Raw genomic sequence first — 17875 nt, forward strand, 5'->3', positions numbered from 1 at the left:
TTCCCCTGAAATAGAAAATATCCACATCTTGTTTTTAAAGTTCATGCCCTCTCAAATCGTTCACTCTTTCGACAAACATTTTTGGGCTCCTTCTTTATTCATATCCTGGATTTGGTGATTTGGTCTTAACATGAAAACAAAACAAAACAAAATATAGTTCCTAATCACAAAGGTTTCTCAATCCAATTAGTTAATTTGTATTCTATATGATAAATAGTGTTCTAGAAGCAATCACAGGACGCCATGGTTAGAAGAAATGAACCCAAAAATCTTCAGGGGATACTTGAATGGAGTCGATCTGGTTTGGTGAAGTGGTAAAAGGTCATTTCAGGATATCTTGTGCAAATACACGGAAGAGTGAGAGGCCGTGCTTCTTAAAAGGGTTTGTAAATCATTCAGTGAGCTGAAGGGAAAAGTACATTCGAAAAATATTAGTCAATATCAAAATGCAATGTTTAAAGGAGCTCAGTATGGAGGACTGAAGGCAATAATGTCCACTGAAAGAATTTACTTGAAGAATTACTATACATTTTTTGCTTTTGTATTTATTTTACTTAATTCATCTTTGCCAAAAATCATATCCTCTGTCTCATTCCTCTTCCAAAATCTGATAACCTAATCTACACCGCATTAGTACTGACTGGAAATGGCTAATGTGTTATCTCTCCAAGTACCAATTACTGCGTAATTGTATCTCCTGGAAATGCTCATGTTTTAGCACATTCACAAAATGTACATGTAAGGGTGAAATTTTAGCCACTTAGGTAGATCTGTACGAGAAATTGTTTTAAGCATTAGGTTTTTTCCAGCACTGGAAATAATTTCTGCTTCCTCTTTCTGTAAGTTTCATGCCTAAAAACATAACATATACTTGAAGGTTACATCCAATTTGTAACAAGATTTATTCATCCCACCCTTATAGACAGACTTGAATGATCAGTTGTGAAACTCAGAAGGTCCATATTACACGTAGATTTAATAAAATGTTATGATTTTTAGTTGACTTTATGTATATTTGCTAGTTTGTATCTTCTAAAGATTTGGCCCCTTTCATCTAAGTTACTGAATTTGTAGTCATAGAATTATTTGTAGTACTTCTTAACTATGTTTTTAATGTCTATGTACTTGGTACTCATAACCACGCTTTGTTATCTGATATTGTAATTTGTGTCTTCTTTCCTTTTTTTTAATTAGCCTGACTAGTAATTGGCCAATTTTGTCTTTTCAAAGAAAGTGTTTAGATTCATTAATTTTCTCTATTCTTTTGTTCTTTATACAGTGGTACGTAATGGTTCTTTGACACTAAAAAGACTAATACACAAGAATTTGAGGGTGTGAGTCAAATGTTTCATGCTCTCAAATGAATATGCAATAAGGATCATGTATGCATACACAAACACATGAGAATGCATGGGAGTAGAGTTGCAATGCATGCACTTAACTTACTGTAGATTATAATGCTTTGTCTTATTTAATTCACATTCAATTTTTAATTTGTTCATTTATTCTTCCATCCTGCAATTATTTATGGAAAATTGACTATGGCCCTGGCAACTTACTATGGTCTGGGAATGGGTAGCAAACAAGTAGCCAATCCATGAACACATGGAGCTTAAATTATAGTATGAGATATAAACTATAAACTAAAAAGTAAACATCAGATAATAACAAGTGCTATGGGAAAATAAAATGAAGAATGTAAATAGGTAGTGCTGGGGGAGGGCTATTATATATAGACTGGTATTGGGAGGTGTTTTGATAATATTTGAGCTGAAGAAGAAAAATTGAACTATGTAGATTAATGGATAAGAATATTTCAGGAGGAGGAGGAAACAGCAAGTCCATGAAGTGAAAAAAGCCTTGTGATGGGCAGTAAGGAGGGCACGTGTTGTGATGAGCACTGGGTGTTATACACAACCAATGAATCGTTGAACACTGCATCGAAAACTAATGAGCCACTGCCTTCCTGGGCCAGATGAAGTGCTCTGAGAGCAGTTTTCTCTGGATGTGTCAGGAATTCCAGGCTCCCGTCACAGAGGAATTCTGACCCCAGAAACTCAGTTCATTGGAGCCAGGGCCTGATTAATTTGTCCCATGTCACCCTGGGTTAGCTACACAGAAACAGGAATAAGCAGGGCTCCCTGGAACTAAGGAAGCTCAAAAGATGAAGTCAGCCCGGTCCCTGTGGGCATACAGATACTGGGGGCCTGGTCCCAGGTCTCTCTTACTGTGTCAGCTCTCTGATTCCCACAGGAGTCCCTTAGGGGTTTTAATCCCCCTCCGGGGATGCATTCCTCCCAGCCTGGGCCCTTGTTAGGAAGGTGGTAAGGCGGGTGCCCCGACTGAGCTAGGGAGGCAGATGAGGAATTATAAGACCAGGCTCACCTTCCAGCCCCGGCCTCTGAGAGGCCAAGGCCAGTCCAACAACCACCCCCTTACTTGTGTAGTGGAATAAAGGGCTCCTCACAGGTCCCTCACAAAGCTGAAGGCTGCAGCCGACAGCAGAGTAAGTTTCTTAACTTCCCCATGTCGTAATAAAATCCTCTCAGGGTACGTGTAAAAAAAAAAAAAAATGTTGGCTAACTGAATATAATAAGGAAAAAAAAAGCCTTGTGTGTTCAAGCAACATCAGAGTGGTGGCTCTAAAAAATGTACTAACATTTATGAAGATGAAAGAGGAATAATTATTAAGACATCATAGCCGAGTAAATCCACTGAGAAAGCCCAAGCTCTGGGAATTCAGTACCCATTCCGTACTTACTCTAGAAACATGAGGGCTATTTAAGCTTTGGCATCTGCACGATGCAGAGGTTGGATATTAAAGTCAAGCTAGTAGGAACCCTATTCTAATCATCTACAGTTTCCTTCCATTATCCATTATGGATTAAATAGTTATCTTAAAGGTAGGATCATTTGGAAGTTCTGGTACCTGGATAGAGACTTTCACTTGTTTTTTCTTTTATTCTAGTAGTTTGGTGATTCTCAAATTTTCATGTGCATACACATTACTATACACAATCATGCACACAAAATTAAGTTAGAAAGACATCATGTGAGAATACCGCTCCCCTAAAAAATCTAAGTTGCCCCTCAAGTTACATGACTTTTCTATCTCTTACTAACTTTCATTGTTCAGAGATGAGTTTTGTTAGAACTGACCTTATATAGAATTCACAGTTGAAATTTATGCCAATTACCTCTATTTAACATTCATTCAGCATTTGTGACTATAATACTTTGACTAAATACTATGAAAACATTATTTCAGATCCATTTATATTGACCAGAATATACATCAATTCCAAAACCAATCTAAAGGCAAAGCCTAGAGGTGAACAATAGCTAAGCCTTCAGTTGAGTTTAATAAAATGAAATCCCTGTAAATATGGATATAGTACAGTAGCATTTTCTAATTCTTCACATCTGTTGTTATGCATTATATGCCCAATAACTGCCTTTTCTTCCCATAAATGAAACCTTCACTTCTGTATTAATAATTGTAATACTAACTAAAATTTTGACCCAAATTCTTGTTAATCTCCAGATGTATTTTTTTAGTATTATTAGTGTTTGGTTATAATACAGACTTTTAAGAATCATATATTTGAGAATTTTTGATTAGTGAAGGAAAAAGTAATCTTGAACTTGGGTTATTTATCAATATAGAAAATAAATATACACATACATATACTTGCATGAAAACATGTAATACTGATCAGGTGTGATACACTTCTGCATACACTTGGATTTTTTATTTATTGGTATTTCTATCGCAGTCTCAGTCATAGGTCATGAGGTCAAAGCTCTTCATCATTCACTTGAAGATTTAGTTCAAAACTGGATTCTCAGAGGCCAGAATGAATTATGTCTCAAATTTTTGATTTAGTGTTAATGTGTTATTTTTGTTTTATTTCTTTTAATAAACAGAATAAATTTTCTAAAAAAAATCAAAATGAATAGCATGTCACAACTACTCATTTGCTTATTTTTCTCGAGTGTTTGCGATATAGATTGTTAGAATTTATTACACAAAGAAGAAATGTTGATTCTGAAGCTATTCCTTCACGTAAATCACCAAAACATAAGAATGCCCAAAATTTATACATTGAGTCTTGTATTGAACAAATATATACCTACTAATTATTCTAATTTAGTTTTTAAAGTAATAAATCATAATTTTATAAAAACAATTTTTATAGATTAGAATAACATAGACTTTATCTGCATTTCCGTATTTACATTTTTAAAATGCACCTGGTCCTGGAAAGAGTTCAATTTTTGTTTATAGTGTCTTGCATTTCTCCATATAAATTAATAATGATCAGACTGTTGACACTCTTCAAATTCAAAATGATTTTCAGCTATTAATAAATCTTAACAGCTCTATGATGTAATTAAATACTGAGGAGTGTGATTAAGAAGGCTCATGAACCACTTACTTTCTGGGAATCTACAGAAATTTACTATTACATGATGATGAGGTGTTATAGCAATGAAAAAGAAACATTGTATGATGTAATTTTTTTGAATGCATATTACCGAAAATGTAAAGACATTCACTAGGTGTTTCTTATCACTGGCATTAGTAAAATTAGAATATGTCTAACATTTTTGTAAGTAATATATATTTTATGCTTGTAATTTTTCAGGATCTGAGTTGATTTGAAAGCAGAGTTCTGATTTTTGAGAAACTAGATAAATAACATATCTCAGCACAGTTCTCTGGAATATTAATCATTTCTATAGCACTCTGGGCAGGACTTGGAAAAAGACAATAAAATATAAACACTCCTAAGAGTTCCTAAAATGCAAGAATTCTGGGTGGCTGATTGAAAAGATATGTGCATTATTTAGATAAAATCAAGCAGATGGCAATATAGATTTTTTTATCTTTTTAATTGGGATTGTAAAAATTTTAAAGCCTGACATATTTTAGCCCTGATGGAATATTATCCAGATTCTAGGCTTATAAAAACTATAAAAAGACAGAACTAAGATTATTTTTTATGAAAAAAAAAAAAACACAACCAGTTTTGCCTATACTCAAAGAATATGAGGGCTCTAGTTTGGAAGATTGTGAGAGCAAGATTGCACTATTTTTGAATATACCATTGGGAATAAAAAAATACTTGATAAGGCTGCTGAAAATGACTTCATTTTAAGCCAATTGCATTTTTATGTTCTTGCCAGATGAGTTTGTAAAAGAAAATTACATATTTTCAACTAAACACACTAGCATGGCATTTAATTTTTTTAAATATATGTGAGTAAATAAGACCATGTACTGACAAAGTATATGATTATTTTAACTGAACGTCTCTATTTCACTTACTTGTGTTGTTTTAGTCTGTATTAGGGAGAAATAAACACAAAGCCTTGGGAGATCCACTTCTGGAATGCCAGTGTGAGGAGCTTTGCAGAGCAGATCCTCAACAAAACAACCATAATTGGTGAAAATCATTTTTATAAAAACCCCACCAACCATTTAAAGTATCTGGAAATGGTCCTAAGGACATACAACAACAAAAAAGAAACATTTATTCACGAGAGTCTACAAAAATTCAGTAAGAGCAGTAAGAGTATGTGGCACTTGTGTCCACTACAGACACAAGTATGATCTGTGCCCCCACCAACTCCTGCACTCAGCATGATAGAAGCTCCACGTCTATGGAGTGCATGACCAAAAAAAAGGAGACTTCCTTTCCCCTAGTTCCCAGTCAAGGACTACAGTTTTATATTAGTTTCCTAGGGCTGCTGCAATAAATTACCACAAACTTGGTGGCTTAAAATAACAGAAATTTATTCTCTCAATCTGGAGTCAAAATCAAGATGTCAACGAAGTTACATGAACTCTGAATGCTCTAGGAGAGGAATCCATTCCTCGCTTCTTCCACCTGGTGGCTCCAGGTGCTCCCTGACTTGTGGCTACATCTCTTCAATCTCAGTTTCCTCCTTAGTGCATCACTTGGATTTAAGGCTCATTCAGATAATCTAGATGAGTTTTTTTACCCAAGATCCTTAATTCAATTACATCTGCAAAGACCCCTTTTCCAATGAAGTAACATTTATAAGGTCTCAGGATAAGGATGTGAAAATATCTTTTGGAGTCACCACTCAACTATTACAGTCCACCCTCTAGGCCTCCCAAATTTACATTTTCTTATACAAAATACATCCATTCTATCCCAACATTCCCCAAAGTTTCAACATAATACGGCATTAACTCTAAGTCCAAAATCTCATTTAAATATCATCAGTTCAAAAGTCCCAAATGTCATCCTCTATATCATCAAAATCAGGTATGAGTGACAAACTGGATATGATTCATCCTGGAGCAAAAGTCCTCTCCATCTGTGGATCTAGAAAACAAGCTATCTACTTCTAAGATACAATGATAAAATAGGGATGTGATAACAGTTATAAACATTACTATTCCAAAATGGAGAACATAGAAGGAATAAAGGCGTCACTGGTCCCAAGCAAATCTAAAACCCGGCAGCCAAAGTCTATTAGATGTCTAGGACTGGGAATAATGCCTTGCGGTTCAGAGGCCTGCCCTCTGGGCCCCCAGCTCTGTTGTCTAGATCTACTCCAGCTCCACAGCCCTTTGCACTCAGACTGCTCCACAGTCTCTGTCCCCAGAGCGGCTTCATAAGCCTCTGGTGGCTCAGTGGGTGTCTACTTGTGTGTCTGTGCCTCCAACTTCTCTATCTGTACACATGCTTCTGACCTTTGCTTTGGAATTGTAGCTCTACAGGCCTTTGTGCTCATGTCTCTGTGGGCCCCTATGCCTGTGGCTCATTCTTCTATGTCATTCTTCATTTTTCTTGAAGGATAGTACATGTTTGTGTTGGGGTTTAATGTAGAGCACGATATCAGCCGTAATACCTGGCTAGCTAAAATGTAACACAGAGGCCACAGAGGGCAGGGAAGGTTTTGGAGAAGGGCTTAGGCCTTTGGAATGCCGAGGCCTGCGTGACCACTCTGTCGTAGGAATGCTCCAGCAGTTGCCTTCCCCAAAGCTCTCTTAGCCCAAACAGCCACCCTGTGATCTAAGAGATGTATGCATTGTCCCTTAGGCTATGTTTAGCAGAACTCGCAGAACATGCAGATTAGCATATCATATCTTTCCCATAAACAGATCGTCCTAGTTCCAGTAAGACCCCTTGTCACACATCACGTGCTTGAGAAACAGTGATAGGATGTGTGATTATCCTGAAGGACCAATAAAAGCGAGAGCAAAGAAGAGCAAAAGGTCTTCATCTCTGAGCGTTGACCCCCTTGCCTTCTCTCTTTTACGGCAAAGTTTGGAGTCATCTTTCATCCCTCGGTACAGGGACTGCTGGCCATTCCCAACACGTTTGTACCTGAGTAGCAATATCAGACTGTTTCCTACTATAGAATTTTGGAAGTCTGTCCACATCTCTCCTTTCATTTTGTCTTGTCCCTGTCCCTTTCAGTCCAAGCTGGAAGTATTTCTACTGATAAAACATTCTCTGAAACCTTATGGGTCTTCTGTATATGTCATGGGGATTCATGGCATTAGACAAAAAGGTCTTCCACAGATATTTCTTAAATTATCCCATCTCCATCCTCCACGGATCCCTCTTGGATTACCCCGTCATGATTCCTAGCTTTTGTTGAGATGGTTGAATGGATGTATAGAGTCACATATCTAATTTCTTCATTAAATGCTTGTCCAGCCACATGCTTGGTCTTCTCTCCAGAGCACACTTTCCTAGCAGTGAATTTAATATTAGTGTCTTCTGTAATTTGGATAGGCTGAGAATTTTCCAAATTATCAAAAGCTGATTCCTTTTTGCTTAACATTTTGTTTCTCAATTTATCTTGTTCTTATATTTTACTATTTGCAACAAGAAGAATCTAGGCCACACCTTCAACATGTTCCTTGAATTCCCCTCAGCTAAATATCTAAGTTCATCACCCACAAGTTCTGCTTTCTACACAACAATAAAGCACATTCAGCCAGGTTGTCTGTGACTATATACAAAGATCACCTTTCCTCCAGTTTCAAATGACATTTTTTCCTTATTTCTTTCTGAGCCCTTCCCAGAAGCACCTTTAAAGTTCATATTTCTACAAACATTCTGTTCATGACTAGATATTAAAAGTATTAATGGAGAAAGAATATTTTCTTACACTGTTGCTTTTCTTTTCATAGCTGAGACCAGAATGGAAATGAGCAACCATCAAGTCTGTCTTGCAGACACAATGGGAATCTTGTTAGCAGTCATTTCTGAAGAGGCCATTTCCTGTTGTTTTGAGGGTTGGTGATGATTCTACATAATACCTAATAATGAACTGCTGGCTCTAGAGCTCTGTTTGAGGAGGTGTTGATGTACTCAGGTACTAAATTAGAACAAATCAATCCTGGCAATTTGAGCACAGTAAAACTTACTTGATTGGTCACTAATTAATTCCCTAGGATCTAATTCAGAGTAAGTGCTACTTACTAGCTGATTACATGGAATTTCCCATGAGTTACCTTGTTCTGAGCCATGAAACAATAGTAGTTGTTTCACTTTGAGGGAAATCAATGAACCAAGAATAAGTTTACTTACTTCTACATAGGGCTGGCAGGAGTGTTTGAAATTATAAATAAGGAAATAATCTAATTTCTGACCTACAGTATTTTTATAAGCAGATTTAAATATCATTATTTGTTGAAATTTTTGGTAAATTACACACATGCAAAGATATGTATATGCATGCATATGTTATGTTGTATATATAAACAATATATGATTCATAGAATACATCTATTACATATCATATGTACTTATATGTATGTTACATATAATATATCTAATCAATTCCCAATTATGCATGTTTCCAAATGGATAATCAAAAGCCTAGGTTGAACTAAGCTTAATTATTGGAAAAATACTTTTAATTACTTGGGCCAGGGCATATCAGATGTTAATTGTTTGAAGTAGGATTTTTTAGGAGTTTTTCCCCGGATTAATCTGTAAACTCAATATACCTTCACAGTCTTATAGTTTGTTTTTAAAAAAAGAACAATGATTTTGTTTTACTTATTTCTCTTATAAAATAAGTAAATTAATAATGATTCATTAAAAATAGGAAATAAAGGTGTGCCTGGTTGTTTCAGTCAGTTAGATGTCCAACTGTTCATTTTGGCTCAGGTCATGATCTCAGAGTTGTGAGGTGGAGCCTGCTTAAGATTCTCTCTCTCCCTCTCTCTCTGCCCCTCCCCCCTAAAAAAAATAAAAAAATATCTTTTTAAAAACAAAATAAGCCCATAATCTTATTGTTTAGAGATAAGCAATTGAAAGCACTATAATTTTCTAAACTTTTTACATATACACTCATTTAGCACTTTTTTCATAAAAATGAAATAGTATTTTAACTTGCTTTTTCAACTTATTTATTTTTAATTTTTTATTGTTTGAGAGAGAGAGAGAGAAACTGCATGTGCCTGTGTGCAAGAGCAAGGGGTGGGGGCAGAGAGAGGGAGAGAATCTTAAGTAGGATCCATGCTGGGATCTCACAACTCTGAGATCACCACAGAAGCTGAAATCAAGAGTCAGACACACTTAACCGACTTGAGCCACTCAGGTGCCTCCAATTTATTTTTGTAAGATCATCTTTCTATTTGAACTTTTATTCACTTGCTACCTAACTTTAATGACAGGAGAGTATGTCACTTTTTATGAACACATTTCCCTTCCCCAGGTCAGTTAAGCTCTGATCATACACCAAATATTAGGCTCTGGTACTAGTTTCCCCTGAGGGCAGGCTTTCTTAAGAACGAGAGTGCTCTGATGTATTTCAAAATGATTGTGTTCTCTGCCCTGCTGGACACAGGAGCGGATTATTCTCTAACATTTACTGTGGGAATTGGTTGAGCAGCTGGGGGTGAATCTAATAGGATTGTGGAGTCCTCCTTTTGACGGAGTCCTCCCTTTGACTGGTCCTCTTGAGGTTTTCAACTTTCAGAGTTGCCCATGCTAGGCCTTCAGCCATTCATCACTTAGAGTTCGGGTGTTCTTACCCTGGCACCATTTCCTGGGTAGTTTCGGGTCATGCGTGCCTCTTTCAGAATGTTTGGGAGCTATGACTCCCTGTCTTTGCATCTTTCTTTCTAATCTTGGGGCAGTGTTTTTCCCTGTGTCCTTTCCTCTCTTAAAGATTCAAGAGGAGTTGTTGATGTTCAGTCTTGCTTTTTACTTACTGTTAGAACAAAGTGGTGATTTCCAGGCTCTTTACTTGTGGAACTGGAAAGCCTCTCAGATATATCTTTCTTTGGTTTGCTAAGATTTTTCAATTTGCAATTTTTAAAAATAAATTCGGAAATATTTTGGCCATAATTTTTTTCAAATACTTTTTCTGTTCCAGTTTCTTTCTTTTCTCTCCTGGGACATGCAGAATAGAACTCTTGATATTCTTAGACATGTCCCTGAGATTTTAATTGTTTTCTAATTTTTTTTCCTCCTTGTTCTTTAGACTGAATCAATATTATTGCTCTATTGTCAGACTTACCGACCCATAGTTTGTCATCTCGGACCTGCTCATAAGCCCTCTGATTAATTTTTATATTTCAGTAATTGTAATTTTTAATTCTAGAATTTCCATTTTGTTCTTTTTTTATAGCTTCCATTTCTCTGCTGGGATTTGTATTTGTTCCTTCACAACAAGTGTATTTCCTGAGCATAGTTATAACGATGGCTTTAAAATTTCTGTTACTACATCTGAAACACTTAGGGACTGGTATTTCTTCATTGCCTTTTCTCTTGAGTATTGGCCACATTTTCCTGTTTCTCTGTGTGTTCAATAATTTTCAGTTGTATCCTGAACCCTTAGACATTGGATGTGATAGAGACAATAGATTCTATTATGTTTCTCAGAAGATTATTGATTTTTTTTTTTTATTTGCTTGTTTTTGTTTCTAGCAGGCAGTTAACTTGGCTGAACCCTATCTCTAACCCTGCTTCCTTTGGGTGAATAGCACTGAAATCTGTTCAGCTTTTTTTGGCTTGGCTGGGCTCCTGGTAGACTGGCCCACACATGCATAGTTTAGGGGGTCAGTCAGAAATTTGGGCAGAGTTTATATCCAGAACATGGGACTTTCTCTCTCTGTTTCTCTCCTTTTCTTTATTTCTTCTTTTTCTTTCCAACTGTTGTGGTCACCCTAAAAACTCTGTCCTCTGTTTTCTTCGCTAGAAACACTCTGGATTCCCTCTCTAAATTTTAGCCATGCCAGTCAGCAGTGACTGGTGCTTGTTTTCAGGTGAAGAGACGTACAAAAGGGGATCTCATTCAATGCTGCTCCTTTTTTTTTCCAAATGTCAACTCTCATGCACGCACCCTCAGAAAAAATTAGTCACCACTACTTCTTACTTTTATCAACAATAACTATCCATCTCGGGTATCATATTTATTGAAGGTCAGCCTCATGCGATTGAATGAGAAAATGGACATTTATTGTTTTTGCCTCAGAGACCTTCACTCATCTGAACCAATGGGACTTTAACAGTGTGAGGATAGAGATCATTTCCTAGGAGGGGCCCATTTATTATAAAATCTGAGAACATGAATTTTGTTCTACCTTTATTCAGTGTACTTGAAAACAACTTATTAAATACACTATTACCACCCATAGTTGAAGACAAATAGATGCAGTGTGGAGATTGTTAATCAGACTGTGATTTGGTGCTAATTTCTGTGAAGCCAGTGATGTGTGAACTGGAAGAAAGCTAAAAGGACTACAGGGAAATTGTTCCCAGTGCCTGTTCCTAAGGAAAGTTAGCCTGCTTACTTTCTCTGCCAAACCAGGAAACCACTGTCTACTATATGTCATCCCCTCATAAAGATTAGTAATTTGTACTAGTATATTAGTACACTAAAGGTCCTGAGATTTTTGTGGTAAAGGAATCTATTTAATGGTGTTTCATCTAGAGTTAAACATATTTGACTACAAATCTCTTTTCCACATATGAAGGGATAATAAAGGTAGCGTTCTCTAAAGACTGATCACACAAGGAGGTGAAACTGGTTATTCAATGTGTTAATGAGACCTGACACCTTGGCTGATTAGGCATGTAAAATGAGAAGAAGGAGCCTAACTCCATTAGGTTGATTGTTTAAACTTCAAGCAAAAAGACTCTTTTAACTGGGATGTTTCTGAGTGCTTGACCTATGAAAACCCATTTCGGTGTCCCAAGGAAAAATGTTTCACACCAAACCACCTTAGATCTGATGATATTAGCAAAGAAAGCAGCATTCTAGATATGGGTCTCTTTTTTCCTCATTCTGTGCGTTTGGGCCTATGTATATAAGGATGTGTTTGGCAGACAAAAGAGGAAGTGTGTGTCTAGGGCAACTTAAGAGTTAACTTGCAACAAATTAACACTGGGTTTTAGTGGATGGATATGGATGTCTGATGTCAACTGAGTGGATAGGCCTCTCAGAACTATTGTTTGGACCCTTATGGTGGGCCATCAATTCACTTTAGGAAATCTCTAGCAAAGAGTATCCTTTTCATCCCTGTGGCTATAAATATGATTATCCCACCTTAAGTATTCCTATTCGTGCTGATAAAAGGATGACTCTTAATATCTGAGGAAGTCACTCAGTGGATCAACTGAGCCACCCAGGCACCCCTTGAAGAAATATTTCCGATAGCATCTGTTTGTTTTTAAAATCTATCTAGGACAGAATGTCATATTTTCTTAAGAAGATAAATTCATTGTGCATTAGTTCCAGGGAAACTGCTAACTGGCACAGAGCAGTTAGCAACAGCCAGCTGTCACTTCACAAGCATTCCTTTGTACCCACCCACCAGCCCCTCTACCTGTGCAAATTGGCAATTAGATGGCAAAACAATAAAAATGAGTAATAAACATTAATACTCATTGCTCACATACTGAAAGGTGATTTCTTTCTCTCTCTCTCACTTTCTAGAAATGTTACATGTATTCTCAGTATTGTTGCAATTTTGTTCAGGACTTGAGGTGGCCAACCAGTTTAAGGTGGTGATACTACTTAACTACCTTAAGAATGGAAAGGTTTCCCAATGTAGACTCTTGACTCTTTTGGTAAGTCGATCCATAATATGTTAAGAAACACTTTTAAGGAGGAGGGACAGGTATCACTGGAATGTTTAAGTGTAATAAAAAATGATGAAATTTTATAAAGTGGTTGGGCACTTAGGTAAGCAACCAATGTTACTATCCCCATCCCTCTTGCAAATGAAATACAATGTTTGGGTCTTGGGGAATATAAAAACAAACAAAAAAGTTCAACAGGTTAATATTAAATCAGTTTTTTTTTTTTAAAGTAAGCATTCTAGGGACACCTGGGTGGCTCAGTTGGTTGGGCGCCTGCCTTCAGCTCAGGTCGTGATCCCGGGGTCCTGGGATCGAGCCCCGCATCGGGCTCCTTGCTCAGCGGGGAGTCTGCTTCTCCCTCTGCCTGCTGCTCTCACTCCCTGCTTGTGCTCTCTCTCTCTCTCTGACAAATAAATAAATAAAATCTTAAAAAAAATAAAGTAAGCATTCTTAAAGTAAGAACTGATACACATCTTTTCAATGCCTATTAAACTGCATGGAATTGAGCAAATACCATTGTTAAGAGTAAAATCTCATACCTTTAACAAACTATGCTTATTTTAGCATCTATCTGGGTTGATATGTGTGAATGTAATTGAAAGTCCTATCTTAAAATCACTAATACATTTAAAAAACTCACTTTTTGCTATTTACTTAGATAAGATTGTTAGCATCTTTGTATGAAGTCAATTCTGAAATTTGATGAATCTATATCATTTCTGATTCTGGGTATGCCCTATGTTTTGAAGGTGTGTGTCAACTTAACTGTGCATGATTTAACTAGGAGACAAGTAATGAGATTACGACCATTAGCAACATGGAACTTAATATCCAAAAGAAAAATTAATGAAGTAAATCAACCAGGAAATAAGTAACTATTATTTCAAAACATTGTTAATGATATTTTATGTTTTACAAATTTATGTGTCACCCATTATCAAGGAATGGTTTCATAAATGAGAGATGCTTCTGGGGTTGATAAAAAAGAAAGAAGAACCAGATAAAACAGATTTTGTGAGGAATATATTAACACAGACTGAGGAAGTTTAAATTTCCTCAGTGTTACTGAGGTTGTCTCATACTTCTACATCTGTATCTAAAATTTTGAGAGCACGTTGAGCTGTAAGGCATATTAGCTTTAGAATAAAAATATCTGCGTTCCAGGCCCAATCTTTTAGTGACAAATTTCTTAGTTTACTCTCATTTAAGATAGGTATGTTGACACCAAAAGTAAAGGCAATAAAAGCAAAAATGAACAAGTGAGACTACATGAAACTAAAAAGCTTCTGCATGGAAAAGGAGACCATCAACAAAATGAAAAGGCAATTTACTTAATGGGAGAAAATATTTTCAAATCATATATCTGATAAGAGGTTAATATTCAAAATATATAAAGAACTCATATAACTCAATAGCAAAAAAAACCCAATCTGATTAAAAAAATGAGCAGAGAACCTGAACAGACATTTTTCCAAACAAACAGATGGTCAACAAGTACAGGAAAAGATGTTCAACATCACCAATCATCAGGAAAATGCAAGTCAAAACCACAATGAGATATCACCTCACACCTGTTAGAAAAGCTATTAACAAAAAGGTAAAAAGAAAATAACAAGTGTTGGTAAGGATGTGAAGAAGATGCAATTCTTTTTTTTTTAAAGATTTTATTTATTCATCTGAGACAGAGAGATACAGAGAGAGAGAGAGAGAGAGCATGAGCAGGGGGAGAGGCAGAGGGAGAGGGAGAAGCAGGCTCCCCGCTGAGCAGGGAGCCCGATGTGGGGCTCGATTCCAGGACCCTGGGATCATGACCTGAGCCGAAGGCAGACACTTAACCATCTGACCCAGAAGAATATAAAATTGACCAAAGAAAAGAGAAACACTAACTCAGTAAGAGAGCTGTACCCCCATGTTCACTGCAGCATTATTTATAATAGCCAAAACATGGACGCAATCTAAATGTGCATCAATGGATGAATTTAGGATAGGATAAAGATGTGGTATAAGGATGTGGCATGTACATGTGTGCATGTGCACACACACACACACACAGGAATATTATTCAGCTACAAAAAAGAATGAAATATTGCCATTTGTGGCAAAAGATGGATGAACCACGAAGACATCATGCTAAGTGAAATAAATCAGACAGAAAAAGAGAAATACCATATGATCTCATTTATATGTGGAATCTTAAACAAACAATAAAACAAAACTGAGCTCATGGGTATAGAGAACAGAAAAAGATCAGTGGTTGCCTGAGGTGGGGCTGGGGGTGAGCAAAATGGGTAAAAGGGTCAAAGGTACAAATTTCCAGTTATAAAATGAATAAATCATGGGGATGTAATGCACAGCATGGTGACTGTAGTTAATAATATTTGTATTAAATGTTTGAAAGTAGCTAGGAGAGTAGATCTTGAATGTTCTCATGAGAAAAAAAAATTGTAAAAATATATGGTGATGGATATTAACTGGACTTATTGTGGTGGTCATTTTGCAATGTGTACAACATCGAAGCATTACATTGTACTACTGAAACCAATATAATGTTATGTCAATTATACCTCAATTAAAAAAATAATAAAATCAAACTTAAGTAAAAAAAATGGGTGTGATAATGACTATTCTATCTAATCACCTCACACAGCTCTTAAGACGAAAGCACATGAAGGTCAGGGAAATTTTAAAAGTACATACAAAACAATACAACTTTCTAGAGTAGTAAAAAAACACATGTATTTGGAACTCTGATAACATTTCTGTTTATGAATTTCTTTACATTTTCCATACATGAACTTTGGTTTCACTTTCCAAAACTTATCTTTACCTGCTTTTCAGAATACTATTACACCATTGTTCTAAAAATGAATACTGATACTTCCCTCAATGAGTCACTTTTTAAAAATAATACTTGTACTTTAGTTTTCTTATATGACTCTCTTGTAATTATGAAGAAAAGATTTCAGTGGGTATTTTATTTTGCTATAAGTTTTTGGTTTTTTTGTTTTGTTTTCTCTCTGTTGTCATTTTAAGTAATACTTCTTTCTATGGAATTTTCATTATAGAACTATAGTCTGATTTTTCCAAACAGAAGACACATTTTTTTATCTCAAAAAATACATTAGCATATTGAATGTAATGAAGAACAATTGCTAACTCTTAGTTAAAATATGCCTGAACTAACTAACTTTTGCTGAATCTCTTACAGGATTGGCCTTGACACAAACCTTGAAGCTTTCATGTCTTTTAGAACCCAGGGTGAATCAGCTGTGCATTAGATAATATAAGGTATGTGGGAATGAAGTTCCCCAAACTCTTAATGGATTATTTATGGTGCCTGCTAGGTACAGAGGACAGTTTAATTCATTTAACCACGAGGCTTTTTTCCTGACTAGGAGATTTATTTTTAACACCTTTAAAAAGGGTGAAAATAGGTTTCCAGATACTAATACCAAAATCACAATAGCCCACAGCAAGGGATATAAAGATTTCTTCTTGAAGTTTATTGCCACTAACAAAATACTAAAAGTTTACCAAAGTTAATTTTTTAAATTTAAAGAAATCCAATGAATAAATAATACAGTGATTCTTGTGGGGGGGGGGGAAGGAAACACTGTATGGTATTTTTTTATAGTTAAAATGTTTTCTGCTTTTTTTTCGGGCAGCCAGGAAGATGGTGGACATTGAGACTGAGCGTGCCTACAAAAAACAGCCAACCATCTTTCAAAATAAGAGAAGGGTCCTGCTTGGAGAAACTGGCAAGGACAAGCTCCTGCCACACTACAAAAACATTGGTCTGGGCTTTAAGATGCTCAAGGAGGCCATGGTGGGCACCCATATTGACAAGAAATGCCCCTTTACTGGTAATGTCTCCATCTGAGGGTGGATTCTGTCTGGTGTGGTGACCAAGATGAAGACACAGAAGACCACTGTCATCCGTGGAGACTACCTCCAGTATATCTGCAGGTACAACTGCTTTGAGAAACACCACAAGATCATGTCTGTGCACCTGTCGCCTGCTTCAGGGATGTTCAGATCGCTTCAAGGATTGCACAGTGGGCAAGTGCTGGCCCTTGAGCAAGACTGTGTGCATTATTGTGCTCAAAGTCATGAAGGATCCTGGCACCAAGAAGTGATTCTAGAAGTTCTCAGACTAGACATCTGCCCACACCCCCCAGAAAATAAAGTCATTTTCCCAATTTAAAAAAAACAGTTTTCCAAATGAAACACTTCTGATAGATTTGAGAGTTTGCAAAATACATCCCCAACTTCCATTCTCTGACCAACATTGGTTTCTGTATTTGGTATTTAATTGTATTCCACAATTTGGAAGGCACAGAGGAGTATAATATAAGTATGGTGTAGTATGGAAGTAAATCTCTGCATCTATGTAGTATAAGAGCGGTAAATTAAAATTTCAATGTGGTCCTGTTGGCTTTTTTCCCACCTATCATATTCCACTGGCTGCACATAAATTAGCCCCAAATCACAGCCTGATTAATAATCTCCACATTGTATCTATTCAATTATGGATGGTAACAGTATATAAAATGTAAAACATTTGATAAGTTATTTTCAAGTACACTGAATAATACAAATATTCTCATACTTGTAGAGAGTGATTAGTGACGCCAGAAGAAAAGCAAATGTCCATCACTTAATCAAGAGTTTCAGGGTAGTACTTTAATTTTTTCACAACTTATTAACAAAGACTCTATGTTATTTAGTGTGTGCTATTGGTTTTCAATATTGAAAAAAAAGATTACAAATAGCTTCTATATTTG

The 17875-nt window shown here is 36.2% G+C and overlaps 1 pseudogene; it reads left to right on the forward strand.

The window, feature by feature from the left end:
• Nucleotides 1–16764: 16764 nt before the first annotated feature.
• Nucleotides 16765–17248, forward strand: LOC114225107 (small ribosomal subunit protein uS17 pseudogene; annotated as a pseudogene).
• The last annotated feature ends 627 nt before the right edge of the window (nucleotides 17249–17875 follow it).

The sequence above is a fragment of the Eumetopias jubatus genome, unplaced genomic scaffold, assembly GCF_037043125.1.
Source record: "Eumetopias jubatus isolate StellerSeaLion01/CBP00866 unplaced genomic scaffold, mEumJub1_p1.0 scaffold_3, whole genome shotgun sequence".
Lineage (NCBI taxonomy): Eukaryota > Metazoa > Chordata > Mammalia > Carnivora > Otariidae > Eumetopias > Eumetopias jubatus.